At 33.6% G+C, this 11,210-nt stretch overlaps 1 long non-coding RNA gene across 1 annotated transcript; it reads left to right on the top strand.

Moving 5' to 3' along the window:
- The first annotated feature begins 8,814 nt into the window (after nt 1-8,814).
- LOC117108174 lies at nt 8,815-10,461 on the top strand. The gene is made up of 3 exons (XR_004445340.1): nt 8,815-8,956; nt 9,486-9,654; nt 10,200-10,461. It is a non-coding gene; the product is annotated as an uncharacterized LOC117108174 (long non-coding RNA).
- The last annotated feature ends 749 nt before the right edge of the window (nt 10,462-11,210 follow it).

Genomic DNA, 11,210 nt, shown 5'->3' with positions numbered 1-11,210 from the left:
AACGACTCGGCCATTACATCTGTATTTAAATGCTAATACTTTCTACAAAAAGACGTATCCCGCACATCACAAACTTCGAACCTCTGCTAGATCTACTTACACAACTTGGCTTGAATGTTAAGGATGATTTAAATGTTGCAAAGAACGTTACCTATTGTAGTAATAAGTCAATTCAGGAGATGTTATCGTTTCTATCTGACCAGCTCGAGGAATCAGCACTTCTTGATGTGAAGAAGTCACCATATTTTGCAATTATGTTAGAAGAAACTACTGATGTGAGCATCTGCGAACAATTAACATTGAACTGCCGCTACATTGATGCCAATGGGAAACTGTGTGTCAAATTTTTGAAAATGATTGAACCATTGAAAGCAGCGATTGACGAGGAAGACACAGTTGCCCTAAATGCCGAAACCATCACAATGCACGTTTCTGAATATTTCAATGATAAGGGACTGGATTTTGAACATTTATGTGGGATTGGTACCGACGGAGCTGCCGTAATGACTGGAAAACATAGTGGCGTCGTGAAGCGATTACAAGAATTTGCTAAATCTGCCATTGGGATTCATTGCTGTGGCCATCGTTTACAACTCGCAACATCACAAGCTGCCAATGCCGTACCGTTTGTTAAGAAATTTGCATCGATACTTAGGTAATTATATGACTTTTCCAACAACAGCGCAGTCAGAACCGCTGGTTTGCATGCAATACAAACTGCACTAATTGAAAAGGTGTTGAAACCTATCGAACCATCATCTACGCGATGGCTCAGTATTGAACATTCAGTTTCTCATTTGAAAGAGAGTTTCATCAGTATACTTGTAAGCCTGGAAAGAGAAGGCGAAGAGCGTGGTGACGCAAAGGCACTTGGACTCTCTCACTTAACAAGAACTTCTCGTTTCATAGCAACGATGTTGCTACTTTGTGACATCTTGCCGCACGTAAGTCGCCTCTGCAAAGCATTCCAGGCTCGTGAATTTGAGCATGGTTCGATCCAACCGCTCCTGAAAGCAACAATCACAACTATCTCTGATATGAAGAAAACTGGACCGAATTTACAGGAGCTACCACAACTACAGGACCAACTAAAATCTTCCGACATTGACGTCAAGAAACGAACTGATGACGCTGATTTCTTCGATAAGCACATCCGTGGAAAGTACATTGATACGCTAATAGACAATATTATACACAGGTTCCCGGTTGATGATGTTGCTATACTTTCGCAATTTTGTTTGTTTGATCCTGATTTGCTGCCGACTAAACCTTTGGGAATGAGTGTATTGCTACACTACTGAATATTTCTTAAACAATACCTGTACAGCCGACGTCCAAAATGAGTGGAATAACTTCAGGAACTTTGCTTAAGGATCTATTCTTAAGCAGCAGGATACCAGTACCGATGTTGTTGTTAATTATCTGTGCACCACCGTCTGGCCTGGGATGCATTTCCAAATGTCACGAGATTGGCCCAAATATATCGGATTTTACCTTGTCATACTGCCGATTCCGAGCGGACATTCTCACAACTTAAGCTCATTAAAACTGTTCCATGGAATAGACTCAGCCAGACAAGTCTTGATGGCTTGATACGCATTGCCATTGATGGCCCACCGGCCAGTAACTTCGACTTTGTTAAGGTAGTTAAGAGTTGGGCTCAGAAAACAAACCGTAGGATTCGTGTGCAATAGAATCCCGACAATTTATAACTAAGTAAATATGTTTTGCTTTAATTATTATTTTATGTTATTTAACTATTGTGTTAATGTTACTGATTACTTAATGAATAAATGCATTACTTTTATCCCTCTTTCCAGCAAACGCAAGATAATAAAATAGAGACGACTTTGTTAAAGTAGTTAAGACTTGGGCTCAGAAAACAAACCATAGGATTCGTGTAGAAGTAAACATGTTTTGCTTTAATTATTATTTTATGTTATTTAACTATTATGTTAATATTATTGATTAATTTATGAATAAATGCATTAAAAATATTTTACATTAGTACATTCTTTTATCTTTTGTTTCCAGCAAACGCAAGATACAAGTAACAAAATAGAGACAAATGCATTAAAGAAATATTTGTTTTAATTTTACTCTTGAATAAAAATAACTAAATAACTGTCAACAATGACACCACCACAGTAAAAGACAAAAAATACAACTGAGACGGACGAAGGTGGCACTCGACAGGGAAATCACTGAACTCCAATTAGAACGTCAATCAGCACGTGCATTTTCTTGTCTGCTAGCCGTAGTACTACTCACAGATACTATATTCAACATCGCACTCATTTTTTAAAAACATAATACAACCATGTATTCGTCCGCGAATATGCAGCTAAGGTACAACATAACAACACCGGCCACACACACACGCCAAGCATGTGAAGTTGACAGTCGGATCGACGCTTTGTAGCCGGGATTTGTTCATTATTATTTTTTAGTCTGAAACAAAGCATGTCAACTATTGAATTTAATTAGGCCTACAGTAAGTCTCATCTCGGACCCCCTACGCTGTCTCTTATACACATCTAGATGTGTATAAGAGACAGTATATGCACTTGTCCTGACGATACTTTTACTCATTGTCTTGAATTACTACTTGATGTATTTCCAAGCGGTAAAGAAATGACTAAGAATCCCTCTTTGATAAAATATAAACACAGCTCACAATGTTGTAGAACAACTCTCAAATAAACTTTTATTAAACTTTTAATAACTTTTAACTTTGAATTTATTTTAATAAACTTGGGCATGATGGTATTTTAGGTTTAATTTCATTTATCAAACCAAACGTATCTGTTGCCTTCATAGTATCATAGAGGACTGAGAGATCTCTTGAATGCTCCAGAAGTAGTCAACAAATTCATTAATTCCATTGTCCCAGAAGCTTCACTTCATTTACCAACGTCGTCCACACAGTCTCTGTACAAAACTTTCTGCATACTGATGTATCCGTGATGGTCATACCACTTCACAACAATTGACAAAAGCTGTCTAAAATCAGTGATGCCTGGGATGTAAACCAATTCTAGGTCTTAATGCTGTAATGATTTTATATATAGTAGTCTCAAAATAAACTCATAGCATGAAAAAAGAGTTACAGGGAAGAGAATACACTGATTGAGATCATAAACAAAGGATACCGACGCAGCTATGGGAGGATGCCCTCTGCCAATTTTATGTTCTTTATATTAACCTAGTACTCCACCGTGCACGGTTTGTTTTCGACATGATATAAAACTTTTGAAGAGGGCGGTAGATTTACTTCTTTTTTTTTTTATCATGATACCGATAAAGAGGGCGCACTTCAAGTATACAAGAGCACAGCATGCATACTTCTATGACAACGATGGCAAATTCCATTATAACTAGGAGAGTGTTGCATTTACGAACAGGACTATATGCTCTCTTGCCTTTCTATAATCTTTGATCAAAATATGTACAGTAATAATGCACAGAAGAGATTGATACTGCACCAATTATAAAAATTATCAAAGAGACGTGCCACACAGACTAAAAAGGTTGTTAAAAAAAAAGAGAGTTTCAGATTATTAGGCCTATGCCACTACTGTATGAGGTGAAAAACATGGTTGTACTGTAAGTATTGAAAACAGCTCTTACTAATTATTTACTTTCATTTTAGTACAGTAGTGTCAACATTTTATCAACAATAATATATATTTTATTCTTTGTCTTTATACGATCTGGAAACTGAACTTCTCATAATATGAAAAAGGATCAAATATGTTTAAGTAACAATGTAACAGATGTTTTCTAGGGTTTACTGATTTTTTACTATGAAATCCCTGTAATAATTACACCTATGCTTGGTCTCTACACATAGCTCCATCTCATTCATCTATAATAAAGTATTTTCAATTGTAAGCAAATAAAATTACTTGTTTTTATTTGTGTCTTTTTATAATTAGAAATTTGATAACCTAATTGAAGCAATTTTAACTGCTATCCTTTTTTTTATGTTTCCTTTATTTTATCACTGACACTGTGACAGTTAAGATTTCAAAACAAGGTTTACAAGCACACAGAGCATTACCAATTTCCTCCTTCTTACCTTCATCAGACGCCATCTTAGTCAATAATTATAACTCTGTCTGTAACACATTTGATCTTAGTTTCCTTTCATATCTGAAAAAAAGAAGTAATCTGTTTACCTTTTCTGAGTACATTCACATTCAGACTTAACTTACAATATCTAAAATTAATACTTATATTTATACATTTATTGATGTATTGTTTAAGGATAAAACTACATGTACTAGTAGTACAGTAGTAGAAAGCGATTTTCTGACGGCCATTCATTGTTGGGCAATGTGGATCAACTGGGAACCTGCTGAAACACAACAGAAACCACTCACATTTATCATTCATTGATTTTTATTATATATTTTAATATATTTATATTTATTTTTAGATTTAACATCTTGTATTTTTTTCGTCTGCCTAGATAATTTTGGCGAAAATCAGTGTGCTAAATAATTTTTTTTCTGCCATTCTCTGACGATCTTTACCAAGTTAACTAAAACCAATTTGCTAAAAAAGCCTAAGCAAATGTAATGAATGCTGCCCTCAATTTGAAGCTTGTGACGTAATTGGTGGATGGGTGTGGCCCATATAAAAGCAAAGGAAAACGAATGGTGGTGTGACGAGGCGACAGCGCTTGCCCGCCATTGCACCACGGGCGAAGAATGAAAATCTCAAATATAAATTTCGGATTTAATTTTACAATAATTACTCATATTAGGCCTATATATTTACAAACAATAAAACTGTTTAATGAAAATGCTGCAATGTAATAGTATGCTCCTTTACCTATGAGTGAGACTACGCCAGCCCAGGTTGATAATGTGGTAACCTACATACACAGAACAAGAGAGTAAATCTAAAGCTCGTCTAGCCTACACCACAAGTTCTGGAAGCCTTTCTAAAAAGGTGTGAACGAGTTGAAAATATAATCGGAAGTCAGAATTATTACCTTAACCTTACTTTTTTGAGTATGATTGCCATATAGGCATTAAAGACAGCTTTATAAAGCCATTAAATTACATAACGTCGCCCACTTCCTCTAGATTTACCACCGTAGACCCCTCGCCGATCAGGAAGGATAGAATAGATGAAATGTGTGGCGTGACGTATTCCACCATAATAGTCTTGTATTGTAGGCCTGCCAACCAATCAGTGACGGTTCTGTGGGTAGCTTTGATGATTGTTCGTTAGTAAAGGAAGGCATCGGCCCTCTAATAATTATATCAGGGGCGGATTTAGGGGGGGGGGCGGCCCGGCCCCGGCCAAAAAAAAAAAATTTTTTTCAATATTTCACACAGAGGCACCTCACAAGACACAGAATTTGAATCAGGAGCCTCCAAACGTAGTAATACAATTTATCTGCAGCGTGGCAGTGTAAATGTTCACAATAAGAAAATTAAGTAAAGTAGGCCTATATGATATGAATAATAATGATCAAAATTAAAGGGAAATATAGGTATATATATAATATATATATATGTATATATATATATATTATATTATACCTATATTATATTTTTATATGCCGATTGTTCATTTTTTGTTGCTATGTAATATTTTTATGCTGCCATTTTAGTTAAGATATAGTTTGGTATATTTTTATATAAATTTTGGTAGGTCTTCCTGATTAGATTTCATAATAGCGAAGGCATATAATTATACAGTTTTCTCTCGACTTTTATTCATATGTTATATGCTGCTTGTTTATATCTGACTCATGCTTTATTTGGCTATATTACCGTATCTCTTGTATTTTGTGTACGCACTAAAGTTTAAACTCAGGTCGTTAAATTAAATGCGAATGAAGACATCCGCCATTTTCTCTTTCTAACCATCATTACATAACATAACACATGGAAAAAAATACCGGATCTAATTGGCAATCAAGATTTATGCTTATCTAAATGAAAGTAATTAATTAATTAATTAAAATTAAATGTATTTTGGACTGTTCAAGTTTTTTTCTTAGCAAAGAAATTGAAGATATTTTTGATAAATTTTGTTAAGAAAAGGGTCTGGAAATTTCGCAATGAAATTATTAATTCCATACCTTTGTTTCTGTAGTACCGCTTACTTTAATGTATATTGCTCCTATATTTTTGTTCTCTGCATTGCTATTCTTTCTAATTTGTTTATTTCAAATTTTTACTGTAAGATCTGTTGTAGTGTGGGTGGATAACTACTGAGCTATTTCTGTTCAAGTCCATAATTGAGTTGGGGAGGGTTTGTTTGTGAATGTTAATTTTAGCCTGTATGTTAAGAAAGAGAAGAAATTTTAATATCAACGGGTCAATTCTTAATCTTTTAACTTCTCGTAGTTGGCTGGGGACTGGGGTGGGGAGTGGGTGGGATTAAATTGTATCTATCGGAATGTTCTTAGTGTTGTTGTGCGAGTACCGTAGGTAAATGACTTTTCTGTTGAAGTGTATATGAGGCTGTGGGCTAATACCGTACTATATTGCGGATTGCCTAGGGGCCCGTGGAGGTACGGGTGTGGGCTATGGGGAGAAGCGTAATTTTGATATGATTTAGACTATACTAAGTGAAGTAAGATTTCAGCAAAATAAAATACAAACTATGCAAGTTATCAATATTAATGCTAAAAGATTAGGCCTACGCCTATCATATAAAATAGAAAAAAACCATAATGATGCAAGCATTAGTAGTTATGATAATATAAAATAATGTTAATGGATGATGATGATGATGATGATGATCATTATCATTATCATTATCAAAGTATTCATCACTAATAAAATACAATGATAATAAATAGATGGCAAATATTCGCTTTGGTAATGACAGACAAAACAAAAATATATGCTAAAACCCTTTCTATTGGAATGCTTATTTAATGATACGTTAAGTCAATTAATATGTCAATCAATCAATAAATCTTTTAATTGTGTTATGGCGGAGAGCATCAGCATAATCGTTTGTATCCACGTCCGCTGCATCACTGCTCTTCCTGTAGCCAGCTACCTCTTCCGATCTGAGTCTCTGGTATATCTAGGCCTATCGTCGAACACACTTGATCTTCCTTGACATGGTTGTCTTAAAGAAACTAGAAATGCGTTGGTTATTTTTTAATGACACTACTATGGTCTAATGACAATTTTAAATTTACAATGTATACTATATTGAGATAAAAACTGGCAATATTAATTTTTTTTTTTTAAATCAAGACCTTAATTGACTAAACATAAAACAAACTTGTGTTTCCTTTGCAACAGCTTAGTTAAAAATATCAAAAGGATAAAACTACATGGAAATCACAAGACGAAACAACCGGCCGGGACGGAGAGTGCCGACTTCCCAGCATAAAAAGCTGATAGTATGAGTAGGCGGGGCCAGGGCAGACCAGAACCCGACAGAATGTTCCAATAAATTAAAGATTTTAAAAGGCATTTTTATCGATTTTAGAGTGTCACTTTATGTAAATATTACATAAAGTTGTTTATATTTTTCCCTTAAGAAATGTTTTGTCCTCGACGGAAGGGTGGGATGGGGTATTCCTCTCCATCCCATCCCCATGCAGCACCACTGATCATGGTGTGCATTCCCTGCCCCCTCAGGAGCCCTGGCGGAGAAGAAAACATTTTTATGTATTTTTTATACTAGCTATAAAATCGATTAAAACGTCAACAAATTCCCAAAGATTTTTTTTATCAGAGACTTAATAACACGTGTTTCATGGCATAACTCCATTTTACCACTTTATATAATAGTGATTTTAATTCATTTTTAATAATCATTTTTGTATGACTACATCCTTTCTAAAACACTTGGAATAATTTAAATTATAATCATCATCATCATCATTATTAAGAATAATAATATTTGTTATTATAGTAATAATTTCGTGGTCATTGTTTTGTTCTACAATATTACAGGTTTGGTAGCAACCTCCCAATGTTACCAATGACGAACAGAAGAACTACTTGGAAAGTAGTCACAGCTGCTTAATGATGCGTGTGCTACACAGTTGTATACTACCAGGGAGTTGTTTCCCTGATACTACTCTACTGTATTATAATTACATTATAAGATTTGTTGGTTTTTCTATTAAAACAAATAAAATAAAAACCTCACTTTACATTTTACCTCAACCTCAATTTGTTCATATTTTATTCTTATTTTTTAAGCAGTTTCAGCCTCAGTGTTCTTATAAAATGTGTTCCTATATCCCACTTTCTCCTTTTTTTTTTATGTAACCCAATGAATACGGGAACCAGTATACATAGAGCCCTCTTCGGTTAAAGTAATAATTTAACTGTTTCCTCATTAAGAGTGACAGTTATTGTGACCATGGTACGGGACGTCGTTTGGGACACTGCTAATTATGTCTTTATAAACAGGGCATTCTGTTACTGTTACATTACTGTCAAACTACTATGTGTACATAATTAATTCTGTTGTTACAGAAATAATTATGTACCACAAAATTATTACTGTTACACTATTATGTGTACATAATTAATTCTGTGGTTACAGAAATAATTATGTACCACGGAATTATTGCTGTCATACTAATGTGTACATGATTAATTCTTTGTTAACAGAAATAATTATGTACTAAATAATTACTTTCTAAATATTCTGTAGTGCAGAATCAAGTCTGTACTACATAATTTTGTTTCTGACACCACAGAATTATTGTACACATAATATTTTGACAGTATTGTTTCTGTGGTACTGTACACAATTATATCTGTAACAACAGAATGCCTATTTAAAGACATAAATATCAACGTACCAAACGGCGCCACGTACTATGGACCTATGCCCACATTCCTGTTTACTTGTCGCATCTCCAGCGCATGGATAAGAGCTATATTCAATTTTCATCGTTTATAATTCACATTTTATGTTTAATCCGGCCTGTACGACTGGCTCTTTTTAGGTAAGATTTGTGTTTTAATTATTGTTTAAATTTTAGTTTAATTAAAAGTATGTTGATGTTAATATTAAACAAAACATATTAGTATAGATGTATAATATTACAGTACTCTTTTTTAAATATGCAGTTAATAGCCATTTGCTTTGGCCAAATGCCAAGAGAAGAAATGTTGAAGGACGTTTTAGGCAAAAGCACAGTTAATTGTATCTGATTATCACTTCGAAATATATCTTTACCATAAGATAAGCTAAATAATTACTCTGATTAATAAAGGAAGTAATGTTATTATGAGGTCTTGTATCACGCTATGCGATAACCAATGTTGAAATGTTAAGTTTAATTATAATTCTATTTTCTCTGTAGTTTAATTAACTTAGCTAAATTTTAAAGCCGTATTCGTTATTTGTAATTAGTATTAGTATTTTAGTCGTTATTACCGTATAATTATTATTATTATTATTATTATTATTATTATTATTATTATTATTAACAATATTATTAGCTGTTTACTGTTTTTCTATTATATCTAAAGACATGCTATTTTATAAAACTAAGTTCATTTACTCTGGTATGATCAAGTATGATTGATATTCCTAAATCAAGTAATACATAATTCAGGGTGATACCGTTTGCAATTGGAGCCTATGCGCTTTTATGGTGTCGCATTCGCCGGACTAGCCGAATGGATTTATGACGTCACGGTATTATTAATTTGTGTTATGATTTTGAAACGATTTTAATTATGAATAGATTCATATTATGTTCACCGGTTAATTTTGATTGTACCATGAATTGGAATACAATATTGTTAATGTATTATTTTGTGCTAAGTGTAAAACATATTCTCTTTTTAGATTTCTAGATTGATGATGAGTAAATTTCCGGAGTAAATATAAATTTATTTGGAGACCGTATTATTCATTTTATTGAAGAAGAAGGGCTACATTTAGTTGAGAATTTCTAACCTTAAATCATAGTGTTTTCTAAATACTTAACTGAAAAAGTACAATGCCAACAAAAATGGCTAATTTTATTAAAGAGCGCCCTCACCTATATAATATAATGCATTCCTTGATAAATAAAAAAAACATATCGTAACACCAATTTACGTCGGTTCAGCAATACACAAGTGATTGACTGATTAATTAATCGATTGATTGTCAATTCGTTGATATACAAACTGTGACATCAGTCAAATGAGATTTGCAGTCGACCGCTGTTATAAGTATTATCATATTTTTATAAGACTGGATTAAAGTTGATTTTCTGAACAACTTTCATCATGGGCTCCCTTCAACCTGTCGATATCGTCATTATAGTTCTTCACTTCTGCGTTGTATTTGGAATTGGTATTTGGGTAAGTGGACTTAAATATACTATATTATTGTATTAATATTTTATTGGAAAAACACCTTTGTGATATATAAAAATGATAGCATGCTTTAAAAAAAAAACGTGCAGTGATACATGGTCACTGTTGGGATTCGAGCCCAGGCATTCAAATAGAGATGCATGCTATATAAAACAGAAATCTTCCAAATTATCCATCACCAACGGAATTAACTCATTTTTCTTTAGTCTGAAGAACACAAGGACTAATAATAGAAACAGTGAACACGACTAGTTTTACTTATGGCATTTGTGAGTTGTGATCTCGCCAACTGCTGCTTAATTGCCAGTGGTCTCAGTCACCTTCTCTGCAATAGTCTGTCTCTTCTGACTTTTAGTTTCTGTGTAGCCAGGATAGCTGTCTCTTATACACATCTAGATGTGTATAAGAGACAGCTTTTATGGTGTCGCATTCGCCGGACTAGCCGAATGGATTTATGACGTCACGGTATTATTAATTTGTGTTATGATTTTGAAACGATTTTAATTATGAATAGATTCATATTATGTTCACCGGTTAATTTTGATTGTACCATGAATTGGAATACAATATTGTTAATGTATTATTTTGTGCTAAGTGTTATACATATTCTCTTTTTAGATTTCTAGATTGATGATGAGTAAATTTCCGGAGTAAATATAAATCTATTTGGAGGCCGTATTATTCATTTGATTGAAGAAGAAGGGCTACATTTAGTTGAGAATTTCTAACCTTAAATCATAGTGTTTTCTAAATACTTAACTGAAAAAGTACAATGCCAACAAAAATGGCTAATTTTATTAAAGAGCGCCCTCACCTATATCTGTCTCTTATACACATCTGGTATTAACATGGTAACATCAATGTATTTTAAAAAATTAGACAGCG

Source organism: Anneissia japonica, unplaced genomic scaffold (assembly GCF_011630105.1).
Source record: "Anneissia japonica isolate Jap-2015-1 unplaced genomic scaffold, ASM1163010v1 scaffold288284_len1145801_cov181, whole genome shotgun sequence".
In the NCBI taxonomy this organism is placed as follows: domain Eukaryota; kingdom Metazoa; phylum Echinodermata; class Crinoidea; order Comatulida; family Comatulidae; genus Anneissia; species Anneissia japonica.
This window is presented reverse-complemented; position numbering and strand designations above follow the sequence as displayed.